The sequence below is a fragment of the Sceloporus occidentalis genome, unplaced genomic scaffold, assembly GCF_023333645.1.
Source record: "Sceloporus occidentalis isolate IW3139 unplaced genomic scaffold, rSceOcc1.0.p SCAF_178, whole genome shotgun sequence".
NCBI classification, from domain to species: Eukaryota; Metazoa; Chordata; class Lepidosauria; order Squamata; family Phrynosomatidae; genus Sceloporus; species Sceloporus occidentalis.
Genome location: NW_028317158.1, coordinates 37,621 through 52,020, shown reverse-complemented (window position 1 = coordinate 52,020; position 14,400 = coordinate 37,621). Strand labels below are relative to the sequence as shown.

At 43.9% G+C, this 14,400-nt stretch overlaps 1 non-coding gene and 1 pseudogene across 1 annotated transcript; one reads left to right on the top strand and one right to left on the bottom strand.

The window, feature by feature from the left end:
- Window positions 1–10,620: 10,620 nt before the first annotated feature.
- Window positions 10,621–14,400, top strand: part of LOC149278838 (deleted in lung and esophageal cancer protein 1-like) — a 40,284-nt pseudogene continuing 36,504 nt past the window's right edge.
- TRNAG-GCC (transfer RNA glycine (anticodon GCC)) lies at window positions 13,147–13,217 on the bottom strand. The gene has a single exon. It is a non-coding gene; the product is annotated as a tRNA-Gly (tRNA).

Sequence of the window (14,400 nt, the reverse complement as noted above, 5' to 3'; positions counted from 1 at the left end):
CTGGGTAACCGGAGGTAAATACTGGGGATAGGCAGACTGTGACTCCAAGTGCTTGGAGGGGAATACAACTCCCATTACCTGGGAACTCTCCGAGGGTTTCAGAGTAAATCGTCACTTCTCCGGGCCGCCGCCCACTGATGTCAGTGAGACCGCCCACCTATGTCGGAGGGACCGCCTACCGGCATCCCGAAAAGGTAGCCGGGTGTTCCCAGGTATGCCGAGGGTTAAGGAGCAGTTCTAATGCAAGTGAAGCATTGAGCAGGAACATTCTATTTGTTGCTATGGTTACTAGAACACGAGGCAGCGCTGATTTTAATGCTAAAAACCTAAAACTTTCGATAAGGATCGATGATTAAGAGAACTGCGTGGTCGGCCGATTCTATAAAAGACTAAATTTTTTTAACTGCCAAAAGCCCCAAATCTGCCAGGACAGTCCCCACAACCAGCAAATCAAGCACAAGGAAGTATGAACTTGCAGAAGCTGTAAATGTTGTTTCGTTAAGCCTTGCCCGGGTGTAGGGTGTACTTACCAACATTAACACCTTTCCACACACTAAATCCAGCTCTCAGGACTGTCCTGGCAAAACCCAGGGCAGTTGAAAGCTATGTCTGAGGATGCAAGGGTCCCTGGCACACTGAATGAAGTAATAAATACCCAAAAGATATTTTGTTACAAAATTTGGGTGTATTCGCGGGCCAGACCATCCCACTATGTGTGGTTTCATCACAATCAACCCCAGTTATCCTTGGCCGACCTTAACACAAATCATCATTTCATTCTCCGGCGTCTGGTGCGGAATCCTGCGCATGCGCAGTAGTGCTGGGGGCGTGAGTGGGGTAACAGCAGATACCCCAAGCAGTTAAAAGACACGGAGCCGATGAACCCTGTGTCGACGGGCTGACTATCCAGCCTACGTAGACCTTTTCAAGCCTCCGTATCTGCTTTAAGATAAGACTTTTTGGGGTGTTTTTTTGGCAGATTTTCCTGTTTTTGTTAGTTGTTTCCTTTTCTTTCCAGGCACGCAGCGTTCCCACCGCGTTTCACAGATTAATGCGAATGCTAATTAGATAACGGAAAGGTCGCCCCACAAAGGCTCCTTTATCACTTTTCCATGATGGAAATAATTTGTCGACCTTCCCCATTACTGGGCATCACATGTTGTTTCGCATGACGATGCCCGTCCCGGCGGGAGATCTCCCACTATCAGTCTAAACGCGTATAGAATAAAGAGAAACCCCCCCGTAATATAATCAAATTAATTGGGGGGTGAGAGGAGCGGCAAAGCAAGCAAACAGCTTGATTATAGTGGAGAAATAACTTAATGGGGGAAGAATAATCATGCGCATTCATCCATCAGCCACACCTATGCCATAAGACATAAGTGGCAGGGTCACCAACAGCACTTCAGGTGTCCAAATGGGGGCATCAGTGGTGGGGGATGTGGGGGGCAATAGGCGTAGAGGGACAGGGCCGGTGATTTAAGTTGGAAGGTCTGAGGAGCCTCTTCGTGACGCTCAGCTTCAGGGGGTTGTGAGTTGGCCATGTAGTAAGGCGTATGATAAAGGTCCAGGAGGATGAGGACTGAGTATTAATCATCCTTCTCGAGACTGTCAGCCATGGAGAATTTTTTCTGCAAGCCGAGGATCATCCTACAAAGGTCTTGGAACAAAGACCTGTTCCCTCCTCGGGATCAGGTGGTTCATAGCAAACCACAAAGTGTCCACAATACAACAAATCAGGAGCTCAGCTTCTCCAATGGCTGCCTGTATGTGATCTCCTGAAAATAGTCCATAAAAATCAGTGGTCGGAGAGGAACATCAAGGATCTCAACAAACCTGGTGCAAAAGGATACAACAAAAGGTCTCCTTCGCCACCAGGCAGAGTGGGCACAGCTTCCTTGGATGCCTAACTGTCCTAAGTGGAGGCCTCCCCGGATCACAGTAGTCAAAACAGTCTCTGCCGTGGCATGAGGGAGCTCTAGAATGTGTTCCACCGTGTCCTTTGATCTGATGATCTTGTGGATCACGCCAGGAGACCAGAAGTCCAGTATAAGTCCCATCTATGGGATGGAGCTGTCCCACGTGTCCCATTCTAGGCTCCAGAGGGAGAGAAGTGGGGTTCAGAGTCTCCTAGTGTCCTAGACACAAAGGTGGCTCTCAACAAAGTTGGAGTGTCTTTGCCACCCTTGGAAGGCTTCTTGTGCTTTACTCTGCCCCAGATGAGGGTGAAAACTGACCTAGTGATGGCTTAACTTACTGGGGCCACCTGCGCCACACAGCACCAGACCCTGAAGTTTGCCCTCACCGGTGAGGTCTCTGAGGCTCCACAGTCCAACCTTCTATTGTTACTTTATTCGGTCTACCATCCTCGCTTTTCAGGGTTGAGCCATCTCCACTGAACCAGACTTTTAGGATCTTGTTGAAGTCTCTAGCCGCGGTGAAAGGCAGCGAGTAAGAAAGACCGATCCCGATGTCCGAAGAGCATGGTCTCTGTCTTTACGCATGGTGACCTTTGCTCCTGAAGTTTGCCATAGTCCTCTGGACTAATGATCTGCTGCCGATATCCCGATATTGTCCCTTGGACACTTGGTGTCTCAAGGTAAAATATATTGCAAAAGCAACTTTTTTCCTTAAATTCCATTAATAGTAACTTGTTTAACTCAAATGAACAGCGCTACGGAATAGGATGGCGCTACATGAAACAAGAAATAATAATAATGAATAATGCATTAAGGACATCCTGGATTTTGTCAGCCGGTCAGCTATTAGCGGAATCTCAGAGACATCATTTGCTATATATATATATATATATATATATATATATATATAAATAACTTATTTTCTTCTGTGGTTTTTTTTGTTAACAGGTCACATTGCGCTCTTGTGATGTTATTCAGGTAAAATGTAACGATTTTAAATTGTTACATTCCACAGCATAGCATTTTTTCCAGGAAAAATATATTTTTAACCCATGCGGACCTATATAACCCCTACTCTTTCAACGCACTGGGCAATGCCATAGTACATCTGACGAGGGCCGGACTGGATGGCCAAGCGCTTCGAGCCATGGGTATCCAGCTGGCAGCTTCCACGCATTTTCTTCTTATTCCTTATAAGAGTTTTCACACAGATGACTTCTGTGATGGCCGCAATGGACGGGGGACTCACCGACTCGCCAAGTCCATCTCCTGGATTAAATGGAGTTTGGGAGGAAGGCATCAATTAGTAAATAACGGTCCCTTATAACTAATTACCTCTTATGTTCTTTGCCACGGCGATAGCATCACATTATTTAACATTACTTACTAAACCCCGGATTTTAATTACCGCGTTAGGGAAAGATTACAATCCAGGAAAAGACACAAATCTCTGAAAAACTGCTTTTTTTGGAGGTTTTCATAGTTTTGATCCCGGTCACCCGGCCGCCGCCGCATTTTTCCATTGATCTCTGCAGGATGCGAGGGGCTTCTCTCCGTTTAGTCCCCAGGTCAGAATAAATTAGGCTAGAGTAAATATTAACTTGGGTCCTAAATTTACTAATTCTTGGGTTTTCTCCAAAAGAAATACAATGTATCTGGTTACTTAGCGTAATAAGTAAAGCCCGACACACAAGCAATGATCCTTACTGTCTACACGGGTTTGCAAGACCCCATAACTGGTTGCCACTGAAAGGGACACAGTAGCCACCATATACACCTTAATGCATACGATACGTGACTGGTCCATTTAAATTGTCACAGCGCCCCCCCCCACCATTTACATTTTCTCCAATCACATTTACAGCCATGCGATATACTTGGCTCTGCAAGGTTCTGGGGGTCCAACGAGACCTCCAAAGTTCTCCCAGTGCTTCCCTGCCACTGATTGGCTACTTCAAGAGGCTCAGTGGCACAAAGTAATATATCACAGAGCAGGTGTTACACTGCAACTCTGGGGCTGCAGCTTCTCCTAAAGGTAAGTATTTTTGTTTGTTTGTCCGGGTTAACGGATTAAAACAAAAGCTTTTACAAAGTACTTTAATAGGCATTCTTTGTTCTGGATGCCGTCTGGGATATTGGAGCGTCCCTTTAATCTTTCCTCAGATCTCTCTGTTATTTTACACGCCTGTAATTAGACGATCCGATAATCGCAGCTAAATGTTACGTAAACTTAGCGTGTTGAGACTATGGAAGCATTGCTTTGAAGGTACGGAATGATTCGGATAAAGAAGTGGGCTTCATAAAACTTCGCGTGGCGGCATTTGGCGGGGCTCCGACCATACGCGGAACTGACACCGCAAATAAAGTTATATTCTGTGATTTGCATTTATAGATTAATATAGCATTATTCTTCTAAATGCCTCAATTTGTTAGATAATAGCTATAAAAATTTCACCAGGTCCCATAAACAAACAGTCTTTGTACGGCCATACCCCCAACCAGCATGGCAATGCATTCTATAGGATATCCTCCATAGGATACATTACCATGCCTCCCAACTGTCTCGCTTCACGCAGGACAGTCCAGGTTTTGCCATTCTATGCCAGGACAGAGGTAGAGCTCAGCGGATCTGACATCAGGATTTGGAACCACAATCCTGCAGTCCAGGGCCCCGGAGAATGCATTCTGCGAATTGTGCGCACACACAGTAGCGCTGCCAGTTGAGTGAGACTCTACTTCCCAAGCTCTGCCCCCCCCCCCCCCCACGTCGTCCCAATTAGCCAGGGGTTTGAAGCATGCAATCAGTGGCAGGAAAGCGCTCCCACTACGGGGTCTGAATAGATCCCCATCCACAGCGTAGTGGAGCATATATATATATATATATACAATGTGCAGGGATACTGTAGAATACCCCCCCATTGCATTTAAAGGGGAACACCAAGAAATTTAAAGGGGCCACCCAGCTGTCACCTGCAAGCGGAGGGTCCCTTTAATAATTACTAAGGCTGCGCGTCCTTGGAAGATGTGATTTATCCGACAGACGGCTTCTTAACTCCAAACCGGGCCGCCGAGGAAAAAAAAAACCAAGGCCTTATAGATTCTTAGACTTCCATGTTTGCACTAAACGGAGTAGTGAAAAGCGGCTCTGTCGTGAGAGCCGGACGCAGCCCCCTGACATGGCGGGGATCGGGGCTCGGAGCGTTTCATGTAAAGAGTCATTGTTAGAGTTCGTGCGATACATAAACGCTCTACACGGTCCTGGCTGGCGGGAAATTCCAAGCGCATAACACACGTTCCGCCGAACCCCCTGCGATAAACACATACCAGCGATTCCCAAATGTTATACACACAGGTATAGTATATATGTCAGGTATGTGGGTTTTTCTCCAGGGGCAGAGTTACTTTTAGACAGTCGTGGATGGTTATGGCGGATGCGCCGCGCCTACGACAGCAAAAGGAGCCGCGGATTCTGCTCCGCTTGTTCTATAGAACCCCCGTCAGATGATCTGAGAGCGGGTACACATAGATTCCTTGTCATGTCACCTATATCATTATAACATTTTATCCTTTTTATCTCTTATATCAAAGATACGGCTCCCAACTCATTTTGGCTAAGGCCCTGGGGGGGTAGAACTTTTATTAATGCCCCCCATTCTGTACGGCAAAGTCAAATATCAGAAGGTACCTGGAAGAGCAGGTTGGGAGATTTCTATTAACAGGCTGCATTTATCATGGAAGGAAACCTACCCTAGATCAATGTATATCCAAGCTGTATGTATACATTGCATAAGAGGTCTCTGCCAAACATACATTGACCAGTGATTGCCAGCTCTGTTGTCTAAAGAGCCTCATACAGTTGTTTGTACAAATAATACTAAAGGAATAGCCTAGTGTCTCATACAGCCCCACGCATGCTGAAATAGTTTGTGACTACCTTAATATGCACCTGAAGGCAGTGGTGTACTTAGGGGGGTGTGAGGGTGCAGCCGGCCCCAGGTGCCACTCGTCAAGGGGCCACAATGGCCCCCGGCTGGTTCAGGTCAGAACAGCCTTTGTGAACAATTTGAGGCCAGCTCAGGGAGGAAGGAACACCGTGGGGACCCGTAACGTGAAGTTACATGACCCTGCGGTTTAACGCGAGGCTGCTCGCGCAGTGTGTGTGCCCCAAAGGATGCAGCCAGTGAGGTAGGGGTGGGGCGAGAGGGAGGGACGAAACTGTATAAGTGTGTGAGCATGAATGTGTATGTGTGAGCATGAATGTGTATGTGTGTTTGTGAGCATGAATGTGTATGTGTGTTTGTGAGCATGGATGTGTAGGTATAAGTGTGTATGGCTACATGTGTATAAGGGCTGGACGCTGTCCCTTTAAGCCTCACATAATAGCAGCTCCTTTGATTGCACCATCGTTATTCTATTAACGTTTGAGTAATATCTATCTTACCTCATTTGAACGATTAACCTCCAAATCCCTTATCTGACTACATTGTGGTAGATACTATAATAATTAGTACTAATCACATAATTTAACCACATCTAATGGGAGAGGATTTAACCAGGATTTACTAAACTCCGCAGTCAGAAAACATTTTCCTACGCCGTTAAAGCTGTCTAAACTCTAACGTCTTGAGTTTAACAAACTGGATGTCTAGATTTATCTCTTCCCCGCATAAAACTCATTAAAACTTATGTTCAATAACCCCCACCCTAGACATGTGTCTACGGGTATACCTGGGGAAGTATGCCCACAAGGTATCCATAAAAATTATTGGTAACACTCTATGCTCTTAACATTAAACTGCCCCTCTATGGCTATTATACACATTGGGGGTCATAATACACTGTGGCCGAGAGAAGTTTGGAATTCAGACAGCAGATACACTTTTCGGGGATAAGGACAAATCACTTGTCTTAAGATAAGTGATGCCCTGATCACTCACCGATTTCTCTTTCTGAAACAGCAAACTCCTTCTACCTCGGGGTAGAAGTCTGGGGAACGGACCGTCTCACTCCACAATGGATACTCCAGAAAATATACTTTGTATATTTAACCCCTTAAGGACAATGGGTTGTCCTTAAATCCATTAAAAACAATGCATTGTGAGCCTGTACACGTATAGGCTTTGTCATGAAGGGGTTAAGGACATCGAACAGAACCAACCAAGTCAAAGAGAAGCCAACATTTTTTAAGAAGAATCTGACAACATTTACTCTGCTGAGGCACCTTGAAAAACTATTTGGCTGCTACATGATGTCACATTATGGTCTGGCTTCAGTAGAGTAAAATGAGATCTGTTGCTATCACAGACTGTTTAAGTAAATGTACTTAGCAAAACTATGTATAGCTTGTGCGTTTGTTTGTCAACAAGTGTGGCTGGCTTGGGAGATTTCATTCAAAACTCATGTAACTCCAGGAAGGATCAACAATCAGCAACTTAATAGGGGAGAGATAAGATAATTTAATGGGGAGGACAAACCATGCATAACCTGATATAATGACGCTAAGACACCTTTTGCCATAGTTTACATATATGGTGGGTTTTTTATAGGTGGAGATCTTAATACATAGACGCCATTGCACTGGTTTACTTGGTGTATGGAACTTTAAAATATAAAATTCGGATTGACAGATTCACTTAAAAAGTGGGAGTTTTTGATTGGTGTGGCAAACCCTGTTCGTTGATCTCTGTGATTTCACTAAGGAGTGCTGAGTACATATTATGTTAAGGTATAGTAGCGCCCTCTAGTGGATTATAACCAATTAACAGAATCCTGGACAGGCTAGTGGGGAAAAGTGAGGATGGTGGAGAGTGAAGCAAGTCACAGGCAGAGCAAAGAGGGTGTTTAGGGGAGTAGTTGGAAAAAAGAGAAGAGATACAGGGAGACACTCAGTGGGTCCATCAGAACATTTTGAAAATGGTTCCCAATGATAGTCCTAATAATACACGCTGGAGCCATGTCCCTGCCTGGACTAACACATACTAACACACACATGCATGCTAACACACAATTATTATTGTTTATTGTTTTATATATCACCATCAGATTCCGCAGGGCTGTACAAAGGGTAGACAGGACATAACAAGTCATATATAACATATATATAACATAAAATGCAGGTGGATTTTAGTCCTGGGTGTTTAAAAGGGATCACAGCCCACCCCATATATCTCAACAAAACCCTATTTACATTCTGTAACCCTAAAATATCCTCTTCACCCCATAAAGTAGCCCCCCCCCACCTTGTCTAATTATAACAAACTCACTTTTTGGGTGATATTCACTAAAGGGGGAGTTTACATGAGTTGTAGTTCAGGCCCTTGACATCACTATACATTGAGAAGGGCCAACCCTTTATAATGTATAATTAAATCACCGAGAGACCTCCAAAGTCAACTCTCCCATTTAACTATACATTATGGAGGGCCAACTCAGCCCTGCTTGTTGGCCGTATCTGCCCGTGCTGGCCCTTCATGATGAATAGTGAATTGAGGGCACTAAAACCACAGCTCTCTCTGTTTAATGAATTAACCCCTTTGTGTCGCCGGTGGTCTGATGGAAAGAGCCGTGACGTATCCCTGTGTTTTAGCAATAAAAACCAACGGGGAAACGGCAGAGGGCAAATTATTATTACTTTTTATTTATATAGCGCCATCATATTCTGCAGCTCCGTACAATGGGCATGCATCAGATAATCTGAATTTACAGAAATAACAAATTAAATAGTAAGGACCTCTTACTCCTTTTGCAATAAAAATGCTCACGTTTTCACCTTGCATTGAAGCATACTAAGTGAAAACGTAGTCCCTCTGGACAGTGACAGCCATAACTCTGATGGTTAATATTCCCACAATCCATACATTCCTCCTAACGTCACCTATTGCCGCCTCCTCAGCCCCACTTCCGTTTTAAAACGGGCATGGCGCATGAATCCAAAGTGCTTGCAATATACGCGGTGCGTCCCCTCTTAGAGTCCCGGCATCCGTTCTCTTCTTAGAGCTGTTGCACCGCCCCCGCATCGTTTCTATAGCAACCTAGGACGCGCCTGTATTCTTCCACAGCAAGAAGTGCGCCAAATGATGTAAGTCACTGGGGGGGAGACTGGGGGAGACCCTGTAAAAACGGGGCTCACTAATAATAATGGCGGCTGGGAATGTTTTCACTGAACCCGGATTTAGTCATGTTAACTATGAATGCAACATTTCCTTTATACACTCTGTTTATATAAAGTAATGCACTTATGTGTACATTGTCAGGTTGCAATTTTGTGGGGTATTTGTTTTGTGGGGTACTATTTATGTGTGCAGGCCTGTATGTAAGGTATAAAGAGTTAAATGCTTGCATGCTTATGCGATTAGTGTTATTTATATACAATATTTACAATACAATAATAATTATGATTATTACAAATGCTTGTACGGATGAAAGTATTTATGTGTGCATATATATATATATAACAACCAAAAATTGCTGTTGCAGCTACTTGGCACCGGGCTAAAAAAGTGGTGATTGGTGTGCAATTGTTGATTTTGGACTTTGTATATATATATATATATATAATTTATACGTTTTTATTATTTATCTGTTATTATTTGTTTTATATAATGCCATCAAATTCCGCAGTTAATTATTATTTTTATTTCTATAGACATTTGTGATACGTAGACAATTATTTATCTGCAGTTTCCTATACGTGCATTCATCTATATTTATACGTGTGTTACATTTACACATATTCGTATGTTTGATTTAACAAGCATTTTGAGACAATGGAATAGGCATTATTTGTCTCCCCTAAAATGATAAGAGCTGCCTGTGAACGGCCGATACAATTCATTTAATAAGACGTATTTGCTGCCTTTGCACTTAGCGAAAACGTCACAATTTATAGAATGTTAAGAAAATAAACCCACGCAGAGGTTTTTATCACATTGAAACTACACAGGACCTTTTAAGAAAGATTTTTTTAGTTTCTATGGCGACAACCAAGCAATACCGATTTTTGTGTCACATGACAATAAGCGGTTCCCGGTAAAAGGTGTGAATAAGGCAGATGTTTGTATGATTTGCATGTTACTTCTGGACTTTCAGCGGTACTAGAAATACTGTTTTTAATGGTGCTTTTACTTAGAAAAAGTCTGTCATTTGCCCGGTTTGCCACGGCCTGGTTCCATGTGTTCTAGAAATGCCTGGTGGGCCAGTGCAGGCCACTTACTGTTTCTGCTATCCATTTGTCTGATCCGGTATCTTAACATCATTTAGTGGCCACTGGCCTTAAAGAGCCAGGCCCGCATTTCTTTCCCAGTCCAACCAGAACCTCTAAAGGATGAGGGCTGCCTTACAGTTTTTTTCCATGGAGATCCCACCAAGATATTTTATTACTAGTAACCCTTTCTAAATATATGATGTCAAACATTAACTGTGCCCTCTGGCATGTGAAGCAAACACACTGTAGCGTATATGACTTTTATTGTTAATATACAGTATTTGATTCATTATAGGACTAGGTTTTTTTTAACCCCTTAATGACAAAGCCTGTACATGGCCGATGTGGTCACCCTACCGAGCCTCCCATATAGCGCCTCCGCCGATCTGCCGAATCAGCACAGTATACGCGTCTCATAGTCGATCGAATACGGGTAACATCACTTTTAATGTATTTTATGCAGCTGAAGTCACAAGGTACAGAAACAGAAAAAGTAAAATGTCAGCAGACCAGCTTCTCCGAACCACCGTGACCCTTTCCCCGGACCCTGCCACCTACAGACCAAGACCATCCTCTGAAAGGACTCAGGTAATACTCCATGATTGAGTGACTACCATTCTACTCTTTACTCACTTTAATGTTGCATATTTGTCATACTGAGATATGTTTTGGGGTAAAACTGTAGAGGTCTACATCTCTTTCGGAATTTATCGTATCCCTGCTTTAATATATGGGTGCGATCCTGATATGAGGTGTTATAGCCCCAAAAATATTGTGCATTGGAATCCCAAATTATAGAAGAATTAAGCATCGAGTTTCCCCCCTTCTACGGATCCTTCCTGCTTTTGAACCAAAAGAAGGGAAATAACCCCAATTCAGCATTTTTTTTTTATTTTGCAAATTAGGGGGAAAGATCCTTCTTGACTCCAAAAAGCAATGAGATTTCCTCTTGGATCGAGAAGCGCTAAAATATTTTGTTGTTTTTTCTATCATTTATAGCCCTGTATGTTCTGTTTTTTTTTTTAAATCACCCTCTTAAAGAATTTAATTTTGTTATTTCAGGAAATTTCTTATTTGTTGACAAGTGTCTTCAAAGACCTATACTCCGGTGAAGTCATCGGGAAAGACACAGGGGCCAACCTGATAAAGTCGAGAGGTGGAGACAATCCTTTCCACCAGATGTTTGTGGATGAACTGGAAAAGGTAACAATCACATTTGTATTACAGTAAAAAGGGAAAGTGTCACCGATATGGGAAAAGCATTCGTTATACGGAGATTGCACCGATAAATATCATACCATAGCATATATAAGACTTATATCTGTGTTTTGAGTGTTATGGACTCTATTGACTTTCTTTAAACGGACAAAGGTTTATTGAGACCCCCATGTGTCGGCATAAATAGTGTACACTATATGACTATAAGTATGTGGGCGCCACTCCAAAATATTGAGTTTAGGTGTGTCAGCCGCACCCATTGCTAACTTAGGCACATAGGCAGCCATCTCCATAGATAAACATGGGCAGAAGAATGGGTCGGACTACAACCTTTGCCACTAGTAAGTTCAGGAAATTTCTGCCCCGGTCCATTGTAAGTGCTTTTATTGTGAAGTGGGATTGTATAGGAGTAACAACAGCTCAACCGCGAAGCACTCACAGAACAGGACCACCAAGTGCACGAAGCATGTAAAAAAAATCTCCTGTCCTCTGTGGCATCACTACAGAGATCCAAACTGTCTTTGGAAGCAATACCAGCACAAGCTCTGCGTGTCGGGAGCTTCATGAAATGGGTTTCCATGGCCGATCAACTGCACGCAAACCCAAGATCACTGTGCACAATGCCATCTGGAAGTATAATGGACAAGCTTGGGTTTGGAGGAGGCCAGGAGAACGCTACCTAGTGGAATGCATAGTGCTGACTGTAATGTTTGGTGGAGGAGGGATAATCGACTGGGGTTGTTTTCCAGGGTTTTGGCCACTTCCAGTAAATAAGGATAAATGTAAAGGAAAATACATCATGGACAATGCTTTACTTCCAACATTGTGGGATCAGTTTGGGGAAGACCCTTTTCAATTCCAGCATGACTGTGCCTCAGCGCCAGGGCCGGCCCGACAATGGAGCCAAGTGGGGCAACCGCTCCAGGCGGCACTTTTGAAGGGGCGGCACTTTGCCGCCCCAAGCCCTTTTTTTTTTTAAAAAAGCGAAAGAGAGAGAGGGGCGCCGAGTGGTTTTCACTTACCAAGCTGTCAGTACCCGCTCGGCGCCTCTCTCTCTCCTCTGCGGCGAGTCTCCCTGTTCGGTCTCGGTGCCGGCTTGTAATGCTGAGTGCCGGAAGATTTCCGCCGCTCAGCATTACAAGCCGGCACCGAGACCGAACAGGGAGACTCGCCGCAGGACTGCTGAAAGGTAAGTACAAGGGGGGGGGGTAGATAATGGGGGGGGGCGGCAGGGACGGAGGGAGAGGAAGGGTAGATAGGGGGGGGGGCGGCATTTTAAAATTCGCCCCAGGCGGCATTTTGCCTTGGGCCGGCCCTGCTCAGCGCACACAGCAATCTCCATAAAGACATGGATGGATGAGTTTGGTGTGGAGGGACTCGAGTGACCTGCACAGAAACCTGACCTCAACCCAATCAAACACATTTGAGATTAATTGTGTCAGGCCTCCTCATCCAACATCAGTGCCTGACCTCGCAAATGCTCTTTCAGTTGAAAGAAACACTCCTTGAAGAAGAAGCCTTCCCTGAAGAGTGGAGGTTGTTGTAGCCACAAAGAAAGGGCAACTCCATTGCCCATGGTTTTGCAATGGGATGTCCAACAAGCTCATACAGGTGTGATGGTCAGGCATCCACATACTTTGGTCACATAGTGTACCACTTTTAGCCTACAGTTGAGACACACTTGACTCGAGTGAATGAAATGAGTAATCCATTTCTATTAACTTTGCCCATTGCTCTCCATTGTAGAGTAAATGTTTAGTTTTGGTGAAAGATCCACTTCCAAAGTTAAAAGATGCAAAAGGCCGTTGCATTGGCCAGGAATCGAACCCGGGCCTCCCGCGTGGCAGGCGAGAATTCTACCACTGAACCACCAATGCTTAGATATTGGAGTTCTCTGAGCAGCTGGTCGTGTGTCGGCTGGACGTATCAGTTTCCACACGTCCTATCTGTGCACACGTGTTACAACTGCTCATTTGTGAAGGGAGATAGTATTACATTCCTCATCCCTGCCCTATAGGAAAGAAGAAGGGCGAGCTTAGAGAATTTCTAGCACTTTAGCAGCTACAACCCTTATCATACTCAGCCTTATGCGGCTGTTCTTCATGTGAACTATACTCCTCGGCCCCTGAGTTATAAAATGTTTTCATATAAAAAATGTAAACCAGTGTCAAAAGTGAAAGGGAATAAGAAATAATAAAATTAAGGAAATACTCTCCTTTTTCCGACTGAGTGTACAGCTGCAACCCTATATAACCAACGTCTAGGGGCGCTTGTAACAACCGATCTCAGTAGCTCAGAAAACAAAAATGACATATACGGAACAATAGTGCAGTATGGTTAACAGCTGCATATTAGCCATTTGTATTTAGTTCTCGCTCCAGTATCTGAGCCCAATGTACAAACAACCTGACTAATGCACTCATCCTGCCTGTGATTTTTTTTTTTTTCAATGGCTCAGTCTTAATCACCAGCCTGACCCTCTGAGTAATGAAAGTCTATGGAGGAAAGGACTTCATTAGCATTGCCATAAAGCATCTGGTCAATCCGTTTTAGCAGGGAAAGGGATTTTACTGGGACAGAATTAGATAAAACCAGGTTTTTTAGCGATAATGACTGACATACCTTATACAATGCTGGGGGGGGTTATTACTGTATACAGGGCTGGGGGTTATTACTATATGCAGTGGTGGGGGATTATTTTTGTATACAGCATGAGGGGTTATTATTGTATATAGCGCTGGGGTTATATTACTGTATACAGCACTGGGTGGTTATGTTACTGTATACAGTGCTGGGGATTATTTCTGTATACAGCGCTGGAGGTTATTACTGTATATAGCACTGGGGTTATTACAGTATACAGTATTATTATTATTATTATTATTATCCTTTATTTATATAGCGCCAACAGTTTACGCAGCGCTTAATACAATACATAAATTCAAGGGATATGACAAGACAAGAATTGACAGACTAAGACAAACCGATACATTTGGTGGAGAGAGCCCTGCTCGCAAGCTTACAATCTAGAGTACCGGATTTATGACTGTATACAGCGCT